General features: G+C 35.4%; 1 protein-coding gene across 10 annotated transcripts in view; it reads left to right on the plus strand.

Moving 5' to 3' along the window:
* Window positions 1–26,927, plus strand: part of foxp2 (forkhead box P2) — a 187,099-nt gene that overhangs the window by 66,505 nt on the left and 93,667 nt on the right. Inside the window, exon 1 of one of the 10 annotated variants that reach the window (XM_015352622.2) lies at window positions 24,907–25,047. The exons of 8 other annotated variants lie outside the window; for them this stretch is intronic. The gene's annotated coding sequence lies outside the window, so the exon portion shown is untranslated. Of the gene's footprint in view, window positions 1–24,906; window positions 25,048–25,547; window positions 25,796–26,927 lie in introns of those variants that run through there. One more of the 10 variants, XM_015352621.2, reaches the window with a different exon arrangement.

The raw sequence follows: 26,927 nt of genomic DNA on the forward strand, positions 1-26,927 counted from the left end.
TGTGGTATTTCAGTTGTTTGAAGTTTAGAAACTTGGAGCATGACTTTGACTTAGGAAAACACAACGCCACATGGTGTGACACACTGACAGGCCCCCTTTGATCCCAGTGATTCCCTTTTCCATTCCCTGCTTCCTACTTCTCATTCCTCAACTCCCATCCACACTGTTTTACAGTGGGGGTTACCTTAAATAGACCACACTAGCAGGTGGCATGAATGATTTGCAATAAATAGTTTTAAGGGCAATGATGAGAGTATTTGTATTAAGGAGAAACCTTAATATTTTTATTTTTTATCCATAATTGCAATCAATTATGAAACAGCAGTAAGTTTTAAAGGATGTGAATGAATTATATTCCATTTGTTACCCTCGCAAGCCTGTGTAAGATCAGCTTTCTGTGCTGTAATGATTAGCTTTTGATTTTAGCAGCAGCTATCGGGTTCTCTTTCCAATTTCATCTCAGTTTTTGAGAAGAAGTAGTGGGAGGCCCAACTAACAACGGTTCCCAAAATTAAACCCTTCTCAAATAACCACATTGCTTTCTAGAACATTTGCAGTCAGTCTGGATCGTTGCTCATTTCAAACCTCAAGTTAGTTTTGCAACCACACATAATTCTAAGAGAGACTGGTTGATTTCATTGTTAGTTTAATTAAAAAAATATTAATGTCCTCTGTCTCAAGAGCTGACGCCTGTGAGTTGAATTTTTACAGAAAAGTTGCAAAAATAGCTTTGCCAAAGAGAGAGATTCCGTTGTGAGATTTGATAGTTGCCAATTAGGGTAAGACATCCTGTAATGTTACTGTATGTCTGGAGTTACTTAGCATTTTCCTTGGCCAAGATCTGATTGTTTAGTCTGCTGGCGTTGCGGACTTGCACTGTTTCTGAGTAGTGGTTAACGGTTGTTTGCAAAGCACAAGCAAAATGTGAAAAGACATTCTTTTTTATTTTTTCCTGTTCTGGCAGCAAGATCTTGATTTGTGTTCATGTTTCATATTCTTTTAGCGATTTTAAGTATGGCTGTTGAAACCTATACTTCGTATGACCTCATTCTGCTGCCTGTATTTCATTAATGACTGACTCTGTTCAGGGCTCAGGGAGTGGAATATTTTTCATATGACACTGCCTAACATAAGTGCAGTACACCAGCTGCAAAAACCACAAACCATCTGATTCTGTGGCTTCAGAGGGTGTGAAAAGTTCAGTTGCCTATAGTGGGCCTTGCATTTATATAAACCTTTGTGTGGAAACGGAACTACTGTAGACCTGTAAAAAATTAAATTGATAATAAAATATTTACTTTTTATTCTCAGTAGTCACATGTCAAATAAAATGGGATGATGTATTTCAGAAATAATTAAAAGGGTTAATGTATAGGTCTTTCCTTAAGCTTAGTTTTAGGAGTTAATACCCTTCTCATTTTTTGTAAGGTAATTACAAATATTCAAAGTAGATTTAAGAATAATCACTCCAGACCTTTCTTTGTAGTGCTTAACATGTTCTACTAAAATATTTAGACTTTCTCCAATACATTCATGAGTGTATTACTTCAACGGAGATGTAAAATTTATATTTATTCAAAGTTGTGATGAAAATGAAGTGCTTTAACTGTGGAGTTCCTATAACATAAGAATCGTTCATTCTTGCCATTTAAAAGAGTGTTATATTAAGTATCCATACATTTTATGAGTCGTTCTCTTTTATTATGACCAGTGTACATGTCTCATGTATTGGAGGCATTTTAAATTTCTGTTTTTGTTCTGATGGAAAGCAAACAAGTTTTGTGACATCACTGAGGTCCGGAAGAAGTCTTTTTTTTTCATATAAAACACCTAGAAATTGATTGAAAAACAGGCAAACTGAAATCCATTTCCCTCTGAGAGACTTGCTGTCTGCAAAGATTAACAGTTAACGTATTCTCTAGCTGTTCCCTGTCTTTGATCTTGGGCTTTGAGAACATAAAGCCAAATATCAAGAGTAGTGCCTTTTCACATATTTTACTATAGCAGGCTGCAATCCAGAAATTCCTATCAGAAATTTTAAAACGACAGATGTATTGATATCAAGTGGTTTGGATTTTATTCTTGTTGAAATGGGCAGCAGCAGAACTGCATTCTGTACAATCGCATGAACAGAAATAAAAGTTTAAATTTTATTTTTTTTCTCATCCTTTCAGCGGATGCAGGGTGGAACAGTCCAATTGGCAGAGCCATAATGAAACAGACTGACCATGAAAGACATGCTCCGACCACTAAATATTAAGTTTAAATTATTCTTTTTTTATGTTAGAGGGGGTTGCATATGATTGGCCACCTGGCAATCGGTGCCAGAGATCACAATGTATGAAGTAAGCTCTTAAGAGCTACTGTGCAATTTTTTGTTGAAGTGACAGATACAGTTGTATTCGGAAATTTTAGAAACGATTAAAAACTGCACATCAGAATGACTGCAGCAACGATGGTCAAAGTGTATACTGTTTCTGGTTGGGTGCCAAGTGTTCAGGCTTTGAACACTGGCTGAATTGGTTAAATCACACTGTTGTATCTTAAAATAGTGGTGCTAGAGATGTAGGTAGGTTTGCAAAGTATCCTATTCCCATTGTGGGGGAGAACCCCTGTACAGCAAGATCCAAGAAAGACAGTTGTGTATATATTTCTGTTTTTAGCTGCGGGGCAGTTTCTCTCAGCTTCAACAAGTGCAGGGGCACAGTTTCATCTGATCCTTTCTTATGGAATGTTTATCTAGAAACGCGCGTGATCTTGTTTTGTCGTTGTCAGTTGCCTGATGTTTTGGTAAGAATTAAGCATGATTTAAAAATTCCAGTTACACCCCTAAAAAGATGCAGAGAGGATTACATTCAAAATCAGACATGGGTAACCTTAGATCTTATGATATCACATATCAAAGCGTCAGTTTTTCCATGAATAATAAAGGTCTTCTCTGGTTAAGCATTTCAGGTGTTAGAGTGGACACACTTAATTGATGCATTTTTTCTTGTGGTGAGTGCACTGCTATAGCTTTAGTAAATCTAAACAGTGGTGTTGTCTCCTCATTCACATAACCAGTGGTCGAATACTTTGAAATTCTTCACACCCATTAGTATTAGTAATTTATAATAGTATGTATCCATAAGAAATTAAATGCTTTGTTTAGGATTTTATGTAATTGAGATAATTGTATTTGGACAAAGGTGTTGTGGCATTTAATTTTTTAATTCTCACAATTTTTGAGAAAACTAATTAGGTAGTATTAATGATAGATTTTTGTGCAGTGAGTCAAAAGAAAGATTCAGAGTAGAAAGGGAAGATGGATGTTTGTCACTGGACCTTACTGAATCCAAACAAAGAAAGGATTACCTAATAGTCTTGCTATGCATTTGAAGTACAGTCTGCTATTTGTTTTGAATGGGGAGGTGAATGGCTTGTTTTTTTAAAATGTTTTAACAGCAGCAGTTTTCTTTCTTTATTTGGGTACTTTTTAAACCGTCAGAAAGTGACTTCTATTTTTTATTATTTCTTTCCAGTGATTTCGAAATAGTAGAATTACGGATGAACAAAATGTATATGTTGTCCAGGATTTTTTTCTCAAAAGCAAAAGACCCTGAATTAATATTTTATGTTTTTAATGATCAAACTTCTTAACTGTGCTAAACATTTTTTTAGCATGTAGTAGTTCAGGTGGGTAGCTGCGTTAGCATGCGTAGGCTGCAAAGGAACAAGTAATAGGTTTATTCCATGCTGAAAAAAAGAAGAAAGAGAACACAACGTTTCGGCCGTGGAGCCTTCTTCAGGTGTCAACACCTGAAGAAGGCTCCACGGCCGAAACGTTGTGTTCTCTTTCTTCTTTTTTTCAGCATGGAATAAACCTATTACTTATTTTTTTAGCATGCCACTCATTCTAGTAACTACAAAGACATTTGTTTTCATTTAAATGAGCACCTGTACATGTTTGACAAACCTTTGCATTTCATATGCACTGAGGCTCAGTGCTTTATTAATGAGAGATTAACTAGGTTAATTAGGTGCATTAGACAACAACTTGCCCTTATAAACACAATTAATAAAGGTATTTAACAATAAGATACTTTAAATGTCATTATTGTAACTCTATTTGACTGTTAGCACAATTTTAATTAAACAAATATTGGCTTTTGTTCTTGTGATTCTTATCAGTTTTTTATCGGTTTTGCTTAATTTGTAAGAAGCAGAACTCTTCCAAAGTGTATTATGCACAAGGTGTTCCTCCTGACAATTTCAGTGAATTACTTATCACTGAGAAATCTATTTAAAATAGTAATATTAAATGGAAGATACTGTAATTTTCTGTGATGTATTGAAAATGGTGCCAAGAGTTTACGATCTTAACTGTAGTATAACTTTTCTTCTGTAGTGCTGTTGTTCTGTTTAGAAACAAAAATACTTCTGGGCTAAGTATTTTCTGTCAATGTACTGATCTCTTATCAACACATTTAAAAGCACATTATACCAAGTATATAAATCAATGTATAAAGTTATGTAAATGTATGAGCGTATTATTACTTATTCCTGACCCACCAGGAAGAACAATTCCGAACTTAATCATAGTGAATCAACAGAACACAATTTCATGACATATTTAGAATTTGAAGCTCTGAAGCAGTACTGCACAAATAAACAGTTGAACAAATAATGGAAATAATTTTATTCACAAAATACTGAATTGCTGCAGATGTCTTAAGAGTGCATTGGCCGATATGCCCAATTTAGCGTGTTAAATCACATTTGGAATAACAATCCACATTTATAGGTGGCCTCGTAAAAGTGTTACTCATTACTTCTACAGTTAAACTGGTTATATTCTCAATACTTTTATAGTTACTAAGTGACTATCTGTGAAAAAAGTAATTTGTTCTGTATAACATAAGGGACATAGGCTACTCTAATGCAGCAGTTAAGTCTGTAGCACTCTTCTCCAGGAATTGCAGAAATGGAAAGGAAGAGTCCGTGTTCTTTCACCTGGTGGTAATTTTACTGTATTGTACAGGAAATCTTCATTGTTGCCTTGTGCGGTAAAACCTTCTGAAACATTCAAAACCATCTGTAGATCTACAGAGGGCACTAAACCTTTTGAAAAAATGTCTACTTAAGGAATCAGGATATTAATTTCTTTGCCATCTGTAAACATGGGATGTCGAAAGCTTGACAATACATTTTTGGGAGCAGAGCGCTGCTTTGAAATTGGGAATGTAGCAGCTTTTCCAGAGAGGAGCTCATTTGGTGTTATTTCTTGATGATAAATTGAACTGATAAAATGCTTTCAGCATAGGAATTCCTGAACGATTTATGTTTGAAATAGGATAATCTGTTTATTCTCTGAAGGTTTGCTTTTTTTGACCTTTTTTTGTACCTTTGAATAAACAATTAAGTTCGGTGAGTCACTCCAGTGTATAATATGTTGCTCCTTACAATTTTAGCAGAGTACCCATTTACGTCACATATGAGTGGAAAGTGTAAATCCAGTTGTGCTTTCAAAGGCATGACAGACTACTTCTGTAGCTTAAATTGCAGAACACGGACCGCTTTTAAGGAAATAAGGAGACGTACTGATAAGTGCTTCGTTTCATCTTGTAAAGGCTTTTTATTGCAACTTTAATAAAAGCAATATACAAAAATTTAAATGTACTGAGGGTTTGCAAATGTGATATTGCAGTATACAGGGCTAAAAGTCTACAGTCAGTTTGCATGTATTAAAAAAATCAATTGCCCAATTTTTTATTTTTATTAAGCAGCTATTTTAAGCACATGAAGTCACTTAGCCTTCATTGCCAAAGGGTTAAGGCTTGAATAATTATTTCTATAAAGTGGTGTCTTATTTCCTTGCTAATTACTTAATTGTTAATTAAGGTTATTTCTCAGGAGCTAAGGTTTTATCAGTGGTTCACCTCTTTTTCTCCAAGCAGACTTTTTTTTCAGTTGGTACAAAGTGTTGAAATTTTAAGACATTTAATGTAGTGCTTCTGCAAATCTCTCTCTCAGACAACATAAACATTTAGGTCTATAATTTTAATAACTGATTTTTTAACAGTAAAAATATTAATACTGGTTTATCGTTTATTATAGCATTCTGCCAAGTTTTGTAACTGTTTATCTTACAAATGTTTCTATAAAACTTTATCTCCTTGTCTCTGTTTTTGAGGGTTGGCCTTCATTTTCTTAGTCTTTAGCCTAACATGTTACATCAAAGTATACCCGGTTGTGCCATTTCTTTGTTTCTTTTTGTAGTCTAGTGGGTACTCTAAACCATCTAGGTTTATTTTGGCAATGTGTTGAGTCTGAATCAAATTGAGGCAAATGACTTGTGTGTCAGGTTGGCCTCACAAAAAGGTCTGGTAGAGACCACAAGGGGGCAACAAGGAGAGGTCTCTTCAGTTCCAAAGAGACAGTCCCCTGAGGGAAAGGCCTGTCTCGGGATGCAACTGAGATGATTCTGGTAATAAGATCCTTAAGGCGTCCCTGTGAAGAAACAGCTGAGAAGCATAGGGTGTCAGGTTCTGAGGGTGATGATGAACAGGGCTTGTATCACAGGAGGCCTCAGGATGGCGGGCCAGGAAGTAGAGTCTCCCCCATCCTCCTCTGTGGTTCCCCATGATTTACGTGAAAATCACGATCTTCATAAACTTAAGGAACCATGATAGGTTTTCATTCTTATTACCCTCTGTATCATGAGTTTCTCTCGGGCTTTTTCAAAAGCAAAACTCAGAGATTATTGGAGTGCAAGGGCTTTTGTTTTTCTTTGATACACAAGAATGACAGATTCAAGTTACATAAACTGTAGCTTGCTGTATGTCAAATTCCCAACTGTAAACACAAATAACACAACAAAAGGATATGGTTTTTAAGCAGTTGAGTACAGATGAAACATCTTGTAAAGAAAAGGTAAAGAATTTGAACCCTTTCTAATTCAGTTATAATTGATTAGATGTTTCCTAAATAGGAATAGAAGAGTGATCGTTTCAAACAATATAGAATAATGTTTCAGTTGTGTATTTGCTTCAGAAGCTTAGTTTAAAACCCCTGTACAAAGGCTATAACACTCAAGAGGAATGCGTCAAGATTAGAAGATTAGAAGATAAAAAAATAACTATTTGTACCATATATCCCCACTCACAAGTGATTCCTTTTCTCTTTTTTGGACATGCTGGGTAGAGCTTGTTTTGAAAGGGAAAACTAATCGTACACTGAGAGCTCTGTAATTTCACTCTCGAGCTTGTGTTCTTGAACATCTTTGACACTTGAATGTACCAGAACATACAAATCCTCCCCCGCATCCCCCACCTTTACTGGCTCCTGAATGGCCAGATTAGACCACATGACTTCTCGAGAAAAATCCAAACCACACATCTGCCTCGTGCTTTGCCGTTACAGTCATGCACACCTACATTTAGAGAGCATGTCTTCTGTTTGTTTTTGGGACTCAAAGACGGTGTGCTGGAGGATCCCCGATGATGGTCATATGATGGCCGTTGCTGTCGGTTCCCGCTCAGCTCGGGCGACACGCGCAGCAGGCCCCCCTTCTCTTTCTGCAGACAGCTGTGAAAACGGAAGGGAGCTGGGATCTTGAGCACTCACGTGAAAGTGAAAAGAGAAACTCTCCTGCAGTCCCTTTTTGGAGCTCCCTGAATGTTCTTGCCTTCCACATGAAGCAGTACTCTGGCAGCTTTGAAGCTCAGAGGGATCTGTAAAAGCTTTTTCCATTCGTTTGAAGTTGTGGTACTATTTGGAAAGGTTAAGCAGCTGTAATGTAATTTCAATTGCAATATAAATTAAATATAATAAACACTGCTCACTTCATTTCTTTGTTTTCTTTGCATTTGGTGCTGGAATTAGATCACTACTGTACTTAAATGGTCCGTGACAGCATATTGTACTAAAACCTCTTTATTTTTCTTGAATGTGAACTAATTGCTGTAAAATATTTTCTATTTTTAAACTTTCTTTGCATTTGTTATTATATTGGATAATGTAAAGATATTCTTAACACAGTCATGCAAGCACGTGTAATATGATTTTGACAGTACTGACAGTACAATACTCCTAGGTGATCCTAACATATTTTAAACAAAAATTGACAATAACTTGACAGAATTCACATTATTTTTCCACATGGTATAAGTGAGGTCTAATATGTGTACGTGTGGTTGTGATAGGTACTATTACTCTTTATTCTCCATTGCTGGATTTAAAAGAGTCCACAGAGTGAGGCTCTTGTTACAGCCCTCCTCAGGATGAAGATAACTATGGATAACCGACTCACCGATATAGGAATTCTGTACCATTGTGCAGTCTTGTTGAAGCTTAGCCCATTATTCGTACATATTTTTTTTTTAAATAAGACAACTTTTTTTTCTGGCAGATCTTATTTGTTCGAATAGCAAGAGATAATTTGGACATGAGATTCACCATTATTTTGGGATTATAACTGTTTAATGTTAATTACTGCAGGCTGGTGTCATGTGACCATATTTAATTTAGTTTCAAAGCTAAAACCTTCTTTGAGCAGAATGATTCTTCAAGAGTGCACCTTTTTGTTTTTAAAATCACTTCCCCCATGCAAAATCAGTTTGTACCCTTTGATAAATCTAGTGGATTTTTTCCTCTCATTTTATGGCTTTTGATTGCTTCCACAGACTTCTAATCCCAGTAGAATCTGTAGTGTTACCCCCAGCTGTAATTCATATCCCCACCCTTTTTAGATTAGTGGTTCTTTCAATTAGGTTTGAATTAATAGAGGTAACTAGAATGGTTAAGTCCAAATTTCCATATAATGAGTTTATTATTCTAAGAGGTGAAGCCGTTTTCCTGAATTAATTTTTGTTTAATTAGTGTCTTGATGAATGACACTAGATCTGTGAATGGATATCCTCATATGAGTGGCATCATTGACTCTGTGTTAAAGCAAAGCAGTGAGGTAATCTGGTAATTGTGCTGCAAGCTAAAGTGGCAAGAAATATTGTGCCAGTGCTCCAGTGCACAATAAAAGGGGCTCTGATATAAACAGTAAATGACTGTTTAATGACTGATTTATTTTATTCTCAATGTACTTATTTCTTTGTGTGTATTATGTAGCATTTGCAAATGTCCCAAATCTAGAAATCCTTTTAAGAATGAGATAGTCACTTTCTAAAATGTTATTCCATTTCATATTCACTTGTTAAGTGCTACTAGTGTTAGAAGTGTTTTGTATCTCAGTCTTTTGTATACTTAAGAAACACATTTTGAATGGACCTGAATTGTGCCAATAGGGATTTTATTCTTTTATCGAGGAGACAAAGTAACACAAATGTCTATGTATTGTTCCCAGTAGTGCCGAATAGTATACTGTTAAACTTGCTTGTCTTAATTCTTATATTATGTGTTAAATATTATCACTTTTATTATTTTATTGCTGGTCACCTGCTGCATAGAGAGAAGAGAGAAGATATACCTTGCTTTCCTACTGTATGTTACTGAGATCTCTACCAATTATTCCTGAACAATGAGTAATACACCCTAGACAATAAAGTTTAAATAGTTAAACACAATATACTTTAACAATTAATTTATTTTAAACATCAGTCCGTATAGAAACATAGTTTTTGGGTCAGTCAGTATAAATCACAAAGTAGAAGTTGCCTCTTCCTTACAGTACTCAAATGCCTGGCTGTATTGACATAAAGTATTGCTTTCTCTGTGTATCTGTGTAAATCATGGCCCTTATTTGGAAGCAGAAAAACACTGACCAGCTTGGCCTTTTTTGCCATAAAGTATGCTTTCATCTCCATACAATCTGCCGTATAATGGGTAAACTGCTGTGAAGTGTACTTGCTTGTTTAAATTTACTCACATTCAGGTCTTTGATTTCATCAAGTTGCCTAATTCAAATAATTTTTTGAAGTAACACAGATTTAAGGAAAAGCACGGAAGCTAATTTAACCTGGAGTGTCTGTCACATTCTTCTGTTTTTCCATTTGAAGTGCCTGGTCAGCTTGAACTGTCTGACTTCAGTCATTTTTACCCTTTTATTTTTTTCTAATATATACTTAAATTCCCTGCTGTTCGTGGTATTTCAGTGTTTAGAATCTTTTTAATGAGCACATATCATTAGGTTTAAAAAGGAATAAATCTACAAACCTTTGTTATGAAGTAGCTTTGGCTTATTTTTCAGTCTTCTTTTGATTTCTTTAATAATCACCAGCATATTTGATTCTTTAATTCTATAGCAGTTTTATGTCCCATTTTTTGTAATCTTTGGTTTCCTTAAAGTCATCTTGTCAGTCAAATAAAAAAGGACAGTATTTTAAATTATAGTTGTGTCTGCAGGTGTGATCTTACAAATGCATTTCAATGGTACTGAATATCTGAATATTTTTCAGATACAATATTTCTTAAAGAAGTGCTTAAAGACCTGCTGTCTAGCATTCTGTTTGCAGACAAAAAATACAAGGTGCATTTCTTTCTGAAATGCGGTCTTTAAAATGTAAAGCCATTGTTGGATTACCTTTTAAAAGAAGGAAAATCTGTGAAAGGTATTAGTGGTAGGAATCGGTAATCTGTCTTTCAGTATTTTTTTCTTTAAAGGATTATGTATTTATTCATATTGTTTCATAGAAAAAAATAAACTTTAATTTTGGCTAGTGTATAAATAGAATTTTAAGGAATGAAGTGCTGACTGACATGCAAGATTTAAAACAGACTAGAAGATGAATCAACAACTTTGGAGCTGCAGAACTGAATGATCTGTTCCCAGGGTTCTGTGCCTAGTTTTGGGAACTATAAGAAGGGCAGAGTCCAAAAGCACAAATGACATATAGGTGTACAGAGAGATAACAACTAACAAAACCCAAACCATTCAAACCCTTAAAGGTAAACTGAAAGTTAAGCTTTCAGAGGCATGGTCTTCTGTATTTTAGTTTTAGTTCATGTCCAAACATCTGAATTTGGAACATGCATTAAAGCCTCTCGTCATCAGATTAAGAGAGATATGAACGGATATGAGCAATATTACAAAGATGAAAAACGCACTTCACAGCATTACAGTGATGAGGTTCAAATGCAAGACTTGGTTGCAAGACCAATAGTCCTGGCCTAACTTTGAATTCAATACCAAAATGTAATTTAACATAGTTGCAGGGTTGATAAGTAGACCCATTCGGCATAGTTTTGCTCTTACATTCAGATGTCAAAAAGTATTGCATTAATTGTTTAACAGTGTAAGTAGTGTAACATTGAATCCCAGCATTATGTTCAAAGCAGCATTGCTCAGCATTTAAAATTTGTATTAACAATTTAACATAATAATTTATTAACAAATTGCTAATACAAGGAATTGTATATGGTTAGTAAAGTGATCTTAATAATCTTAATTAATAATAATAATCTTTAATATGTGGTTTTGAAAACTGTTGTCTTCTGTTAATTTATATAGCTATATATAGAAATATAGCTCCTTCTAAAGCCACTCATTAAACAACCATCCCACTGCAGTAAGTTAATCATATCAGTTAGTCATTTAATTACTACAATTTACACATAAGCATGTGGATTAACAGTAATGTATATGTCTATTGACACTTAATCGTGTGTTTTAATCAATAGTATCACATACAAAGTGACAATAAATTAAAACAATCATCATGAACATTTATATAATGTGTCAACAGAATAGTTTTGCTTTGTCGAAGAGATGAAAATACTGAAATCAGAAAATGAAGCTGTATTAACCCATAAGAAAACAGTTCAGCGAAAAAAAAGAAAAAACAGGTTGCAAAGAGCATGCCATTTATATTGTAAATGTTCAACGTTTTTCTGTTAAATTTATTCTGTAATTTGGTTTACCCGTTCTTCATTGATCAAAGTTGCAGTTTGAAACCTGCCATACTACAAATCTCCTATTGTATTTACTGATACAGCATATTGGCACTTACCATTTACACTTTAATGTTATAATGGGAACTAATTTTTGTTTCATTTCAGGATGCATGCAGATGTATTCCCCTGTTTTCTTTTGCACTGTATTTGTATTGTTACAATTTGGATTTGCATTCATTATAAAACCTTGGGATACACTATAATGAGAGGGTATTCGCATCCTAACTGCACTCATGTTTTCCCTTCTGAATGATCCAGGTTGTATGCTGTTAGTTTTTCAGCAACTTCACTGAAGGTTTTAAAACTAAGTCTGTTTAGTATGCTGTCAGTGCAGTGCCAGTGCTTAGCATGCTTCTATTCATGTTTCAGTTTTTTATATGTTTGTAGTCTCAGACCTAACGAAGAATTACTGTGTTAGATCAACAAGACTCTGGTAAAACACTGCAATCAGAGAGGGCTGTTGTTTCCACTGTATTCAGTGAAATATGTGTTTCAGTTTCTAAAACGCTGGAATAAAACTTGTATTTGAAATAGTATTCTGTAGCAGAATACCAAGTTGAGCCCTTTCATGTTGTACATTACTCAGGAGGATGCTATATGAGTATAGGACAGCTGGCTGAGTTCATTCTGTAAAAAAGGATTTCCCTAAAACTGTTACTGTGTAGTTCAACCTTAGAATATAGTAACATGCACAAAAATATTAATAGGATTCTAAAAATGGCACTTGTAGGCTTGTGGTTTTCCTTCATTAACAAATACATAGTCTACTGTAAATGACTACATAATTGCAGTAATGGAGGTCCAGAGAGAGTGGCTTGGCTTCTCTGCATTGCCTAATCCTGTGTTCATTGCTTGCCTTGTGTATTTGAAATGTTGGGCAGTTTGGCAAATCCACTTCTTTGGATTTGGTTTTACCGTAGAACTTCATTATTTGCTCCTTCTAAGCCTTTAAGGTGTACAGGGCAGTGGATCCTATACCATATTCTGTTATGAATTTTCTTGCCTCTTCACTTACAATCAAATGAGATGGTATTTCCATTTTCACGCCCGCTGTTAGGGAAACCTGTTTCTCTGTCGGTGGTGGTGAAGATGTAATATTTAGACATTGTCTTTTGGAGGCCATGTGAACTAAATGTGTAGATGATTGAACAGGAAAGTGTGAGTTCAAGTGATTTCATGTGGTTGAGAGAAGCAGCCACTGCGACAGTATGTGAAACTGTTTACAATCAAGTCACTCCCATTCCATTAAACCAATATTCTCAGTAAAATTGTACTATGTAAACTCAGAATTTTACATTCTAAGTTTTCATAATGTTCAGTTTTAATTTTCTTCACACTCTTCACTAATTGCATCAGTTTATTGATTTGCGCCAATATGTATGTAACCCCCTCACAAAGATAGTAATTCCTGAAAAATAGATGATTGGATGCACACACAATGTAAATTACATTATTTAGTTATAATTCTGTAAAACTCTCTGAACTATTTGTTTTGGGTTTCTGTATTGTTTGGAGTTTCATTTTATTGTATAATAGAATAGTAAATGTCTCCCATACTATTTTTGATTGAAAGTCAACACAATTATAAGAAAACAAACTTGTATTTGTAGCCATGTGGTCACATGCGTGGTGGTTCAAAGTTTATAATCACCACTAATAGGATAACATCATATCTAAAGGCGATCTTCAGCCTACTGCATTTTCTGCTTTCTGTTCAACTCTATTAAAGAAAATAAAAACACTTCCAGTTAATATGGAAACAATAATGGTATTAACCAGTACTTTATTCTGTTTGAATTGGATTGGAAATTAAATAAAGGTTTTAGAAGATTTGGAAAAGGAGTCAAAATTTCCTCCTATTTGTACACAAACTGGTAAAACAAACTGTTCAAATCCCTAGTTTATTCATGTCTTAAACTTTAGGTTAAAGTGCAGCAACTCAATACAAGACCTATAGACTACAATTATTTTGAAACTGTAAAAGTTTAAAACAAAGATTTACAATTTCAGAAAATTAGACTATAAAGTGTCATTGAAGTATGACGATTATGTGACAGTATAGGTATAGAATCAGTAGAAGATGGATGACCAAAGCTTAAAGATATATTCTGCTTGAAGCACCAACAGATTGTTCTAGTGAGTTAAGTAAATCATAAACCAGGAATGCCGAGACTCAAAAATAAACCAAGAAGAGCAGAAATATAAAGTCTTTGAAAGAGAACAATATCTACTGAAGAAAAGTGAGTAAGTGAGAGTAAGTGAGAAATGTTTAGGGAGTCTATGATATGTTACACTTATTTTGCATGTATGGGTCCTGGATGCCCATGTTAAGATAGGGGGAATCATGAACTAACACGTTCCAAGACATTTTGCCCATAGGTCCCTCTGCCAATAAGCCCAAGCTTGACTAAAATTGATATTGTAGTGTGACTTTGATCCAAAGAATGCATCCAAATCAATAAAGAAGTACTTAACTGAAATTAAATAAATGATCTTGCCAGGGCATCCCGACCTATAGAGTTAATTATATTTGAAAGTATGTCATTTAGACTCAAGAAGGTAGTTCAGAAATTGAAACCAAAGTGTCTGAATGACCTGGAGTAAGTTGACTTGTAGGATCGGTCAGAAATCTCCCCTCAGAAGTGCTAGAACCCCATAGCACACTACACAAGTCATATTGATAGTGTAATCCCTGCCAGAGGAGGATTTACAAAATGCTAACTGTGTAAGTGTGTAAGGGGGTGACCCTTGTGTGTTCTGGACTAAAATTATCTATGATAAATAATTGTGCGTTGCTACTAAGATTGCAATGTTACCCTTTTCAGTGTATATGTTCTAGTGCTCTCACTTCTCGACGTGACATTTTCCTACTCTGTATTTTAATGTTTACGTTCTTGAAAAGCATGTTACCGAAATTTAGGTTAGCAGTTCAGTTACAAGGAGAAATACTTTAGGCTGACTTATTTTGCCTTCATATCTAGATCACATCATTTTATAGGTATCATCATCTGGTCTTCTAAAATTCGACCTTTTTTCAATCTGAAATAAATGATTACGTTCAAAGTACCTTCCAACCTTTCATACCTGGTGGGACAAAGTTGTGCTTCTTCTGTCTTTCATTGTTTAATAATGGACTGGATTTTTTCACCAGAGGCTCAATATTAGAAATATTTAATAAAATAAGAGGGAAAGAGCTTTATGTATTGCAAATAAGTTTAAATATGCAAACAACTGTAAAATGCACAAATCCAAAAATGAAGAAAATATTGGAAGACAGAATCATAGAAGTCCTTTGCTTTATGCATAGATCAGTGTTGTTAATATGTACCCATAATTACACTTCCCCCAGTTCATTCACAGTGTTTGACAAGCCCTATGTTCGTATCTGGTCCTTGTGCCAGACCAAGATATGTGTGCCAATAGCGTGTCAGATCCCAACCTGTATCTACCTGTCAGTTTGTCTTGATCCAGCCCCATGTGTTACTGTGGCTCTTGTACACTTGTAGTTACATTACTTTAATGTATACAAATTACATTTGATTATCACAGTGAAAATGTTTATTGCCCTTTGTAATTTCAGTGTGTTCTTTTTCCTTCCTTCACCAATGCTTTGTGAGAATCCACATGCCCATTGGGATCATTACAAGCACTAATATTCTTAAATGTTTTGCTCTGTACCTGCAGGGAGACAATCAAAGTTCGCACTGGTTTATCACCTCTGAAGTTGAAAGTGTATGAGAAACTCAATATCAGTTTTGGGAGAGTTTGTTTTCTTTCTCAACCGTCTCTGTTCTGAAGAGCACATGTGTCACAAACTCTGCCTTCACTTACACATGAGGAACATGAGGGTGGACTGGCACCTATTGATAGGGGTAGCTTCATTAACTTAAACTTCAATTTCTATGCACTAGTCATTTAATATTTCCTTTGCAGAAGCCATAGTTTTTCACCATATATTTCAAACTCTACAACACTACCTGTAACACTCTAACACTACCTTACCTGTATATCTACAGTATATGCCTTCAGCTGATGAGTTATATATACAGTATACCTGCATATTCCACATGTATAACTCACACATAATAGCGTGTCAATATATACTACATAACATTTCATTTTTACAAAACATTGTGCTAATTGTGTGTGTTGAATGTTTTGAAAGAGTTGTTACCAGAATAAATCTTAAAGTAATTCTTATGTCGATACCCACTAGCAATATGTTTTTACACTATACCACACCAGGTGTTTTGTGGTTTTCATAGTAAATTCCTTTTGACAGAGTCAGAGGCTGTCAGGAATGTAGTTAGCGTTGTTAGTGTCTTTCCTGAAGCTGCAAAAAACATTGTCTGTTTTGGGTAGAAAGAAAGATTCAAGGGAATATAACTTTTCTAAATGAGGGGAAAAACAATCTAAACACATTAAGTTTCAGTCTTGGGGAAAAAAAGTTTAGTGTGAGTTACATTTGGAAAATGAATGGAAAAAGATTATCTCATGTCACGAGAGCAGTAAAGAAGGGAGAAGAAGCTGTTGCTATGCACTTGACTGTTTCCTGGGAAACCATAGCCTCTTGACCTCTCATTTTGCTTACTGAAAAGGTATGTGGGATAGAAGTGGAAATATGGCTCCACTCATCAATAGTACTGCAGGATTTTGTTGTCTGGTGATCCAAGTTACAAAATTACTTTTATTATTCAGAGTTATCCAGGACTAAGAATGTATTTCAATTATAATTAGACTTGATAGGGTTTAATTTTTTTGCTGCACATTTAATCTAAAGGGGTTGTTGATTTGATTGTTTAAAAGTATTAATCAATAAAATTAGAGCACTTAGAAATTTAACATTTTATTCAAATTCTAGAACAACTAACACAGATTTTCCGCATTGGTCAACTGGTAACAAAGCTTGTTGGAAGTGAAGGCTGGTCTCTGTGATGCAGACAGTGCAGATTCGAGCCTGAGGCCATGTCACTAGTCCACTGTGACTGGGATTCCCAAGTAGGGGCTCACAGTTGGCTTAGCACCATGGGAGGTAGGGATGGGATTAGTCGTCCAGGGCTTTTAAGACTTCAAGTGAAAAGAGAGCCCTGCCACTGCCTGAGCACCTCCAGGCTTCTGGTGACTTCTGTGAAGGACACACTACTCCTGTTGGCGCTGAATCTCCTGTAAGCTGCTGCAGAGCTTGTAGCGAGTCAAAAGATGAATGGCTTGAATGGTGGGGTGAGTCAGAGGATCCAGGGTGCATTCCTTCATTCTCCTTTGACAGTTCCGGGGTCTCCACAGTGAGCCGAGATGCAAATTCCACACTTTACAGAAAATATAAGTGCTTGATAACCCGACACTTTTTTTTCAAAAGGCTGAAAGCATGCATCTGTCACTACATGACTGAATTGACTAGATGCAGCTTTGTTAGGCTAAATGCACAAGTGAGAGTTCCCACATAAAATAAACAGCTTCCTAATTGACAGATATCACATTAAATAGTTCCCAATCTCTAGAGAAGACGAAGAGAGTAATAAGCATGCTTCAGAGACTGGGTATTATCCAATGTTTAAATCATTATATAAGTGTAATGTCTTCGATAAATGTATTAACATTGCATTCAGATCTATTTGCAAATCAGTTTGTATTTAGGGATATAGATGCATTTGTTAGTGCTGCAAAGAGTCAGTGTTTCGTATTCTGTTGTTTTTTTGTGTCTACTGTTGGTATTTAATGTACTGGGAGAGAATGGCAAGTGGTTGATATGCCAGGTATTTCTTACATTGTTTACATGCTGTATATGTAGTGCCTCCCGGATTTATTTACACCACAGGCAAAACTGGAGCAAATATTATATGACTCAGTTGCTTCCTTAGAAAAAAGTAAGTGTTGTACTTTAATAATAATAGTGTTGCACAGAGCAAAACCATATTGTTAAAACTGATTTACAGAAAATAGGGAGATTTATAAATTCACAAGAACATTCTGATTTTTGGAAGCAGAAAGTTTCTAGAAATTATATCAAGTCTTCAAAGGTTTTTTGGTTTCCCTGGAGTATAAAAGCAGGTAACACATAAACTTTCAGTAGTAGAATGTGTGTTCTTGGTTCTACAAGCCAGGGGGCTCTACAAAAGACTACAGACAAATGGCCACTGGCCTCCATAAGTTGTGAGACTCCTCAAAAAGCTGAATCTACCGCATTGTACAGTAGTATTCATTGTTAAGTAGTTTAGGCTACGGATACAATGGTAATCCTGCTAGGCAGAGGATGCAATTGTATCTTGCCACCACAGGGCAGTTAAGACAATTGGTTTAAAGGCAACTGAAAAGACATAGGCATCAGTGAGAGAGTTTCAATTATAAAATTGCAAGTATCAAAAACTACTATTTGAACCATCTTTTGAGGGTGAACAAATAAATAAGGTAATTTGAATTTACAAAACTACATTTGAATGTCTGGAAGCAGGTCTTATGGTCAGATTTAAACTGAGATTTATGGACATGTTCATTAGCATTATCTTTAGAGTAAAATAAGTGAAACGCAAGTTGAACTAACAATTAAATGTCAAGCTTGACCAAAAATAAACATTCCAGCATGCCAGTGATCCAAAGCATGCATTCAAATTGACAAAGAAGTGTTTTAAGTAAAAACATTCTTTGTCAACAACATAACATTCTCACTTGGCAATGTCAATCTCCAGACCTCAAGTTTCTGATTCAAAGAATGAATCTAAAACAATAAAGAAGTGATTGATTACAAATAAAATAAATTATCTTGACAGGCCACCTCACTCTTCAGAGTTCAGTCTATTTAAAATTTGAAGATTTCAAACATGTAAAACAATGGGTCTGAAGGACCTGGATTTCCACATTTAGTGTATTAGTGACAGTTGGATGTACATTGCAAAATCTCAGCATGCTTAATTGAAAACACTGTTGTTATTTAGCATTGCTGTATTTACTGCTGGGGAGACCCAAGACTGCAGTTTGGTTCCTCAGATTTACCTGTAGCAGATGCATGTAATTCACCTTTTTGTGGTTCTCAGCCAACTCTTAAAACAAAATAGTCTTGTAACACATGTCCAGCTGCACTGAGCTCTCCAGCAGTTCAGCATTTGCATTCAGAACTTTCTAATGTCAAGATGCAGTACAGCCGATGGCTTGTGCATTAGTGCATTTCGGTACTGTGCTAAGCTACCCTGCCACCATGTTTAGAATGAGATTCATAATTCAATTATCGAGATGTCCTGTGGAACGTGAAATCCTTTGTGTCACGGATTGTCACCTTGTGACATTCTTGCTTTTGCAAAAGTTGTTTGTACATTGACTTTGTAAAGCAGAGATGGGGGAAGGTGGGGAGCGGGGCTGTGGAAGGGTTGTATTTCACCTACGTATTTAGATTTATTTTCACGTGCAGAATGCAGCCTAGAAGAAATTTAATGCCATATGTTGTTTACAGGAGACCAAATGTGAATACAATCTAATATTGTGTGACCATATTCTAATTTCAGTATAATTTATACTCTGTAATCAATAAAGTACATTTTTAGTTTTGTGTGGATTTTTGCCAACGTAGGTATTCCAGGCTTATCCAATAACCTTGTACAGTTCTGCACTGAACAGTTGTGTCATGTACAACTGGTATCTTTATTTTAACTAGAAAATGACATTGAATTAAATGTCAAAAATCCTCATCTGCATTGGTTTGAAAAATAGCACGATTCCAAACACTATGCACAGAACTATGTCTGCTGGTGCCTGACCCTTTTCCACACATACTGTACCAGGGTTACTAAATTAATACAGCTAGAACATTTATGGCTGAGTTTTAGGTGTCTCCTCCAAAAGGTTTATGTAAATTTGTCTTGTGTATATGCTACCGTACTGTCTATAGGCTAAATAAGTACTTTGAGGGATGGCTGCCGGTGCTCTTGAATTTGTTTGTTTGGTATATTTACTGTACACTGAGGCAGGCAAACACTCAGGGATGTCCTGTTGGGCACTGAGCCAAGTTCACAACCAGGAAGCACTTGGAAGGAATATATCAAGAGTTACTGGAGGAATAAATGCATCGACCAGTTCGTGAAATTTTTCCATTAGTCATTTAATTTGTATTTAAACACTTAAGAGGAATGCAGTGAATAAGCAGTAGTTTTGATTTTGTACGTCTCCTGCTCAGGAAACGGTACATCAAACATGATTCAGAAAACAATGAAGAATATTTTATAATGTAGCTGCTAATAGGAAGCTCTGCTCTGACATTTTTATCAATTTCCTGTCATCCAGGGGAAAATCTATGAAAAGGAATTTTGACATTATAGGTCATTTTAGTGGGGATTTTATCACACATTATTTTGGCATAACAGAATGGATTCCAGTAATCTGCACATTTTTAAATATACATGTAATATGCATATGTATATGTGTTTTTTTTATTTGAAATCAGATTTTTAAATTGTTACTAAAAAGCATTCTGCGAAATTTGACATACAGTATGTAGATTCTGGGCAACACAACATTTTCAATTTGCTTGCAAAGTTAGTGACTTGTTGAATTTTTCTTCATTCACTTACATTTACAAAATAGTAAATTAAATATGGATTACTGGTTATAATTGCACAAGTACATTTTTAGGGAAGCTGATTTATTTTGTAGATGTCTGTTGAAGAGAAGCAGTCACTCTGCTCTTAGTATCCCATTTCTCTATTACAAGCCGCTGATGTTATTTTCCTTATAATGTATTTAATGACTATCACAGAAATCATAAGTAAATTATAGTCTGATTATTTTTTGTAATTGCATGATAATTGGAAGATAAATTCTAATGCCATTAATGCATGAAAATAGCTCCTGCCACAATCCTTCTCACTACACTAACTCTCACTAAGCTTTTCTAAAATATCTTAACAAGTTTAGATTGCTGTTTTGTTTCTCTCATAATTTATGGCCTTATTGTTCTTACTTAAAACACATGCATGAATTATATAATTTTATCCTTTTATTCCATTCCATTAGCATACCATTTCCCTTTTCTCAAAGAAAAATGTCTATTTTTTTACATTCAGTTATTCATTTCCGTACAGTCCTGATTGATCTTGTGATCAACAACAGCAGATATTGAATTCTAGTTAACCTTAATGAATCATTATCAAGCTGTCATTGAGGCTCATTGGCTGTTACTCTTTTGTTTCAGTGCAAAAATCTATGTGTTTAGAATACAAATATTCAGAAATTTGACAATACTGGACTGTTCGATAGAAGTCATTTGATTCAAATATTTTAATTAGTATTATTAATAATTGATAGTAGGAGAGAAGTGCCATATACAACTCATAGGTATGAAGACTTTTAACTACTGCTTCAAAATTACAAATATGGCATTTAAAAGTCTTAGAGCTAATAGTGTAAGGTTTTTATCAACTCTCTTTTATAAAATGTTTAATATTTAATGTTTAATGTTCCTAAATCCAACTATATATTGTGTTGTGTTCATCAAGGCTGGACAGCACAGTTAATATTTGTTATTTTTTTCCCCTGAATGTTAATTTTTTATCAAAACCCTGAAACGTTTTACATATTTAAAAAAAAAGCTTACCATTGTTAGGCTTTGTTAAGGCTGTAATGAAAAATACATATTTCATAGTCTTTTTGTCTTGCATAGATGACATATAAAAAACTTTGCATACAGAGAGAAGAAAATTTAATAAAAATGAACAACAGGCTACATACACATTCTTCAGAAGACGTAGTGTCTGTGAATATGCAAGATTGAATGCGGTTTCTTCAGATGATTGGCCTTCATGCAAGTGGACTGCAGATGGACAAAGGAAAGAAGATACAAAGTGAACAGTTCGGATGCTTATTGTGATTCTTTTGAGATGTTGAACCATATAAAACACTTACAGATCAGTATGGTCAGTATAGGAGACTAGTGATCTAAGGGCTTCTTCTGCTTAACCTCTGTACTACTCTTCTGCTATTCATTATTCACCACAAACCACCACACACTCAGGGCTGTTGTGACCTATTGTGTATGTCATGCACTCTTTTTTGTATTTTAGGAAAACTGCTTGTTCGTTCAGTAGTGTCTTAAAATGTGTTTTTTTTTTATCTCCAACACTGCCTAAACAAATTACGGGAACATCCTGGGTGATGTCTCCACTTGAATTAGTTCACTAGTCTTCTTAACAGTCGAGCAAAGAGAATATCTTTTGGCTTGTTGACCTTATTTTGAAGGAAAGTTTTCTTTTTATCACAAAGCCACTCTGTACATAGGGAATGAAGTACTAGTGAAGTGTGTTTTGTTTTATTGGCTCATAATGCATGGCATGCAATGAGAGCTGTGGTATTATTTTATACGTTTCCTGTTTCAAACACGGATACACTGTATACATTCATCTATATACATATGTAGTCTGTTGGTATGGAGAATGTAAAATAGAAAAATAAAAATCTCAATACTTTTGTAACAGAACTTACTCTAAGCCCATCAGATGTCTCCAGGTGAAATTACGCTACGCCAGATGGGACAGGTGATTTCACCTGCAGATTTTATGTGAAAATGCTCATAAAAATAATTCAGAAATGTAGTGAAGTGATAACTTTCAGCCGTTCCATTACCTTGTGTGGGTTTTTGTCATGCGGCTGAACTTCTGTTTGACATGACTTGATAGCATAAGCTGTTTTTTCCATCTGTACTGAGACAGTGGTTTTGAGTACCTAAAGAAATTGTAGCAATAGACCATAAACGTGTTTGAAATATTATAATAATAAACTGTGATTTTGGATGTTGCCACCTACATCATACATTAGAATGTGGTATTTAAAAATATATTTTCAGTGTGGGTTTTCAGTGTGTTCTAGTTGAAAAGATGCGTGGTGCATTTTTAGGTTACCACATTTCTTAGTTTTACAAAGTATAGACAGTCTGTACAGTAAAAACTGTAAAATGACAGAATGACCAGAAAAAAAAACAACGACACTAGTTGATTATACAACAAAATGACAAAATTATTTCAGCATTGGGGACAATACCAACTGCCAGTGACACAAGGGCTAAACATGTTGGCAGTTCCACTTTGGAGAATGAAGTCGATCCTCTGACTAATGTGTTTTTTAACGTAGCATTGTTTGGGATCAAAAAATAAAGAGTTGAAAAATGCATTGTGATTTATGAAGGTAGAAAGCAAAGGTTAACTCCCATTTAACAACCCAAACTTGATGTAGCACTGATACAGCCTGGTGGCAGAGGCAGTTATAGCTAGTGAGCTGCTTGGAACTGTTGAACATGGAGATGGGCTCTTGACACTGTCGGCTGGCCTGGGGCTGTCCGCTTTGTGTCTGCTTTAATTGAAAATTAATAGTTAGAGGGTTGCTATGGAAATGATACTATTGCTTGCAGACAGAACCCCCCTCCTTTTTTTTGCAAAGAGACACTAGTGGTATTGTTTGTCCTTGTTGACCTTGGAAGTCCAAAGCCCTGCAGAAAAAGGGACTAAATCACAGTTAAGAAACAGAAGTACATTTTTGCACAGGTTACACATAAATTGCCTGTAAAAACAGGGCACTTTTGGTAAGCTTTTTTTCTTGTTGTTTTAAATTACAGGTATGACAATAAAAAAAACAATTGCATATACATAATTGTATTACAATTTTACATTTTAACTTAGAGGTTGACAACACTGAATTGCAGAGAAGCATATTGTCACAATGGAAACAGGTATGAACATTTCCTTGAGTGTCATGATGATAAACACTATGGTTTGTTTTTCCCAGAGAGCAGAAAGTCGTCATTGTTTTTGCAAGGTATGGAGCATAGAACAATATGTAAACTTGGGTTAAAATGGAAAAAGCAATTTTGGGATGCTAAAAGTGGAATAAAATGATTTGATTCAACATTTTTTTCTGCGTCTTAGTGACAGGTTTTACTAATTTTATTTGATATGTGAGGTAATATAGTAGCCCACTTGGGGAAAATCATAAACTGTTGTGTGATGAACTTTGTCATTTTACTAATGGGTGCCCCCATATGTTTTTCATTGTGAATGCTGTGAAGCTGAACAAAAGAAAATGTTTATATTCTTGCTCATTTTTGTGAATTGATTGCATTTTTTTTCCTGTCATAGTTGCTATAAGTAAGAGTGTTTCAGTCAGATTTTATTTCAGTGAGGTAAATGTTAGGAATTTTAGAAACACTGAAAACTTTTGCATAGTGACATGGGTTTTTGTATAGCCACTAGTTACTGATTTCAGAGGAGGTGAGGGAATTGAGTTGCCCCAGGGGTTGAAGGTGAAATGCAGAATTGCTGTAATTACTCACCTAAAATGTCTGCATTAGAAGCTATTAGAAGCAGTTATTTTAAGTACTTCTTTATGCAACTTCCCCTCCTCTTTTTACTATTTATATATGTTGCAAAGTAGAGGCAGATGTTACTCATCTGACCAACAAATAAGAATAAATGAGTGGCAGGACTTTGACATTACATATTGTAAAACTGATGTGATGTGTAGCTAAAACATGCTTCAATAGAAGTTGGAGATAATGTGCTGTTAAAAGCCTGCTTAATCGTGCCAGAACACAGCTTGGAGCTGGAAGCTCAAGTAGTGTTGCCATGAGTTTGTGCCTTTAAAAAAAAAAATAAAGCTGTCGTGTGCTTTTGCTAAAACTCTTAGGGAAGGTGTAATTACTTCCTTAAAACATGCACGTTTGTGTGAATGTACATGTACTAGTTTATCTGTGCGTTATATTTCTGTATACACACTACAACTTTTGTGATGTATTTATCCTTTTGTGGTTAGGAAGTTCCCTCCTTTTATTCTGATGGTGTCTACACAAACACAGCCAGGCTAGCCACAGTATTAAATCTTAGAACTCCATGTGGTGTTGTGAGCTGGTAGCAGATGGACTTTCTTTTGCATCTGCTGTGTACAGACTTGGCTTTGTACTCTTTTCCTGGGGGAGAGAAAGTCTTTCTTCTCTGCTAGTTGATTCCTGTTTTGTGAAGCAGCTAAGAAAAACATCTGTGGCAGGCAGAAAAATTGACAAAGGATTGACAAACACCATTAGCAGAAAATTTTCCATTTCATTGCAACTATGTATTGTTTACATTACTGTATATATCTTAATACATCATCCTCAGAATATGCTGGCAGAGAAACTGGAGTTCTGTGATTCTAATTAAGGTTAGTAATTGATGGTATCTAGTGTTCAAAAGACTGAAGCTCGATTAACATCTGTTGAGACAAATTGTCATTGTGAAGTGGTTTTGAAGTAAATTGAAGATTTTTTCCTCTCTTTGGTTTATCTGATTTGGAGGCTGTGAAATGCTTGCCTTTGGTTTTGCTTGTTTTCTTGTCAAATACTTCCTCTGTAGATTGCAGAGCTGTAGAGTTTCACCAGACCTACAGTATATTATTCCAAGCTTTCCCTAATAAGGGAAGCAGGACGCATATTTATCAGAGACTTGAAAGCTCACAGAAGGCTGAGAGATTTAGACTGGTGTTTTCCTGAGAAACTGAAGCACTTACTTTAGGAAGATTATGGTACGCATGCCGGTTCAGGCTTGAACCTTTGTCACCCCTCACGTTGCACACCAAAGACATACCCTAGTGATTAAATGCTGATTTTGTGTATGATTGTCCTTGGACGCCAAAACAATCAGAGAGCTGCTTGATTTGTTTTAATTACCAGCACAAAATGCCATCAGTCTGGGACGTGATCGGGCAGAGGTGCACTCACAGTAGTGTAAATACTGCTGTAAATAGTTGCTTGATAATGGCTTTGACAGTTAGCTAGCTTCTGAGTTTTTCCATCTAATGCTGTTTTCTACCAGTGGCATTTTTTAAAGACACTTAACGCTGTAAAGCTTGTAAGAAAATCTTCAAATGACTGTAACAGTGGGGATTGGTTTTCTCTATCATTTTTCCAAAGGTAGGTTACTTTTTTTTAGAAAAGAAAGCGATGTAAAAAAGCATGTGTGTGAGTGTTTCAGTGTTTGTGTATGTACTGTACCGTGTTGTAGCTGCTTTTCTGGTTAAGTAGACAAATTTGATTACTTGTTTCTAGTACTCAACACATTCATACTACTCAAAGGCTACAGTGTGCTCGCCTGACCACAAATGTAATTTAAATTTCTCTAATAAACTAAAAAAGCAAAACTGTTTTTTTTTTTAAAAAAAGAGGGAAAAAGGCAGAAATACCTGTCTTAGGCAGCATAAATAGATGTCCTTGCTTTTTCATTCTGAGTAGCAGGTCATGCTGTTTTTTGTAAATCCCTCTGGCGTGAGTCAGGATGCAAGTTTTTAAACGGGAGTTCAGATCACACGTTCGGGTGTCTGAGTGCTGCAGCGAGGAGCAGATGTTTATTTTGAGCTACCAGAGAAAGTCGTCTGGCAAGCTTGTACAGATATTAGAGAAGTTCGAGCTCAGCTGATGTTAGAAGACCGCCGATATGTATGCGCATAAGCAGAAAAAAATGAATTGAAGGTCATTTTCAGATCAGAGACCATGGAATAATTGTAACGTATTTCAGGCAATAAAATGTGAATGAAATGATAAGTAGTGTTTTCAAATAATTGCATTATATTTCATCAGATAGGTATGATAGTCTAATTATTTCTTGTATGTCAGGAGAAAAGGTAGCCTGTCTAGGCTATAAATTCCCATTTTCTGCACTTTTCACTCTGTCTGCCTCAGAAAGCAGCTTCACAGCCTGGGATCCTATTGGGCCCATCCTAGGGCTACAGTAATTGCCCGATGACAACTGAAAATGATAGAATAATTGTCAGGAGAGACATTTTTAATGGGCAAGGTGATTTAAGTATGCATGAACAAGCTATGAGGGGAGAAGAGCTTGTTTATGATGCAAGCCACTATAAACACAGTTGGAGTGATGACACAGATAGCTGCACTTTTCTCAGTGACATGAGCAAGTTCTTACTGCAAACACCAACAGCTTTTTCCTCTGGCCAGTTTGACACTCTTCACCTTCAGGTAATAAACCCGCAATTCCATCCATTCATTTTCATCTTCACACCATATTAATGTCACCTTTTACTGCGGG

The sequence above is a fragment of the Lepisosteus oculatus genome, chromosome 7 (assembly GCF_040954835.1).
Source record: "Lepisosteus oculatus isolate fLepOcu1 chromosome 7, fLepOcu1.hap2, whole genome shotgun sequence".
Classification (NCBI taxonomy): Eukaryota; Metazoa; Chordata; class Actinopteri; order Semionotiformes; family Lepisosteidae; genus Lepisosteus; species Lepisosteus oculatus.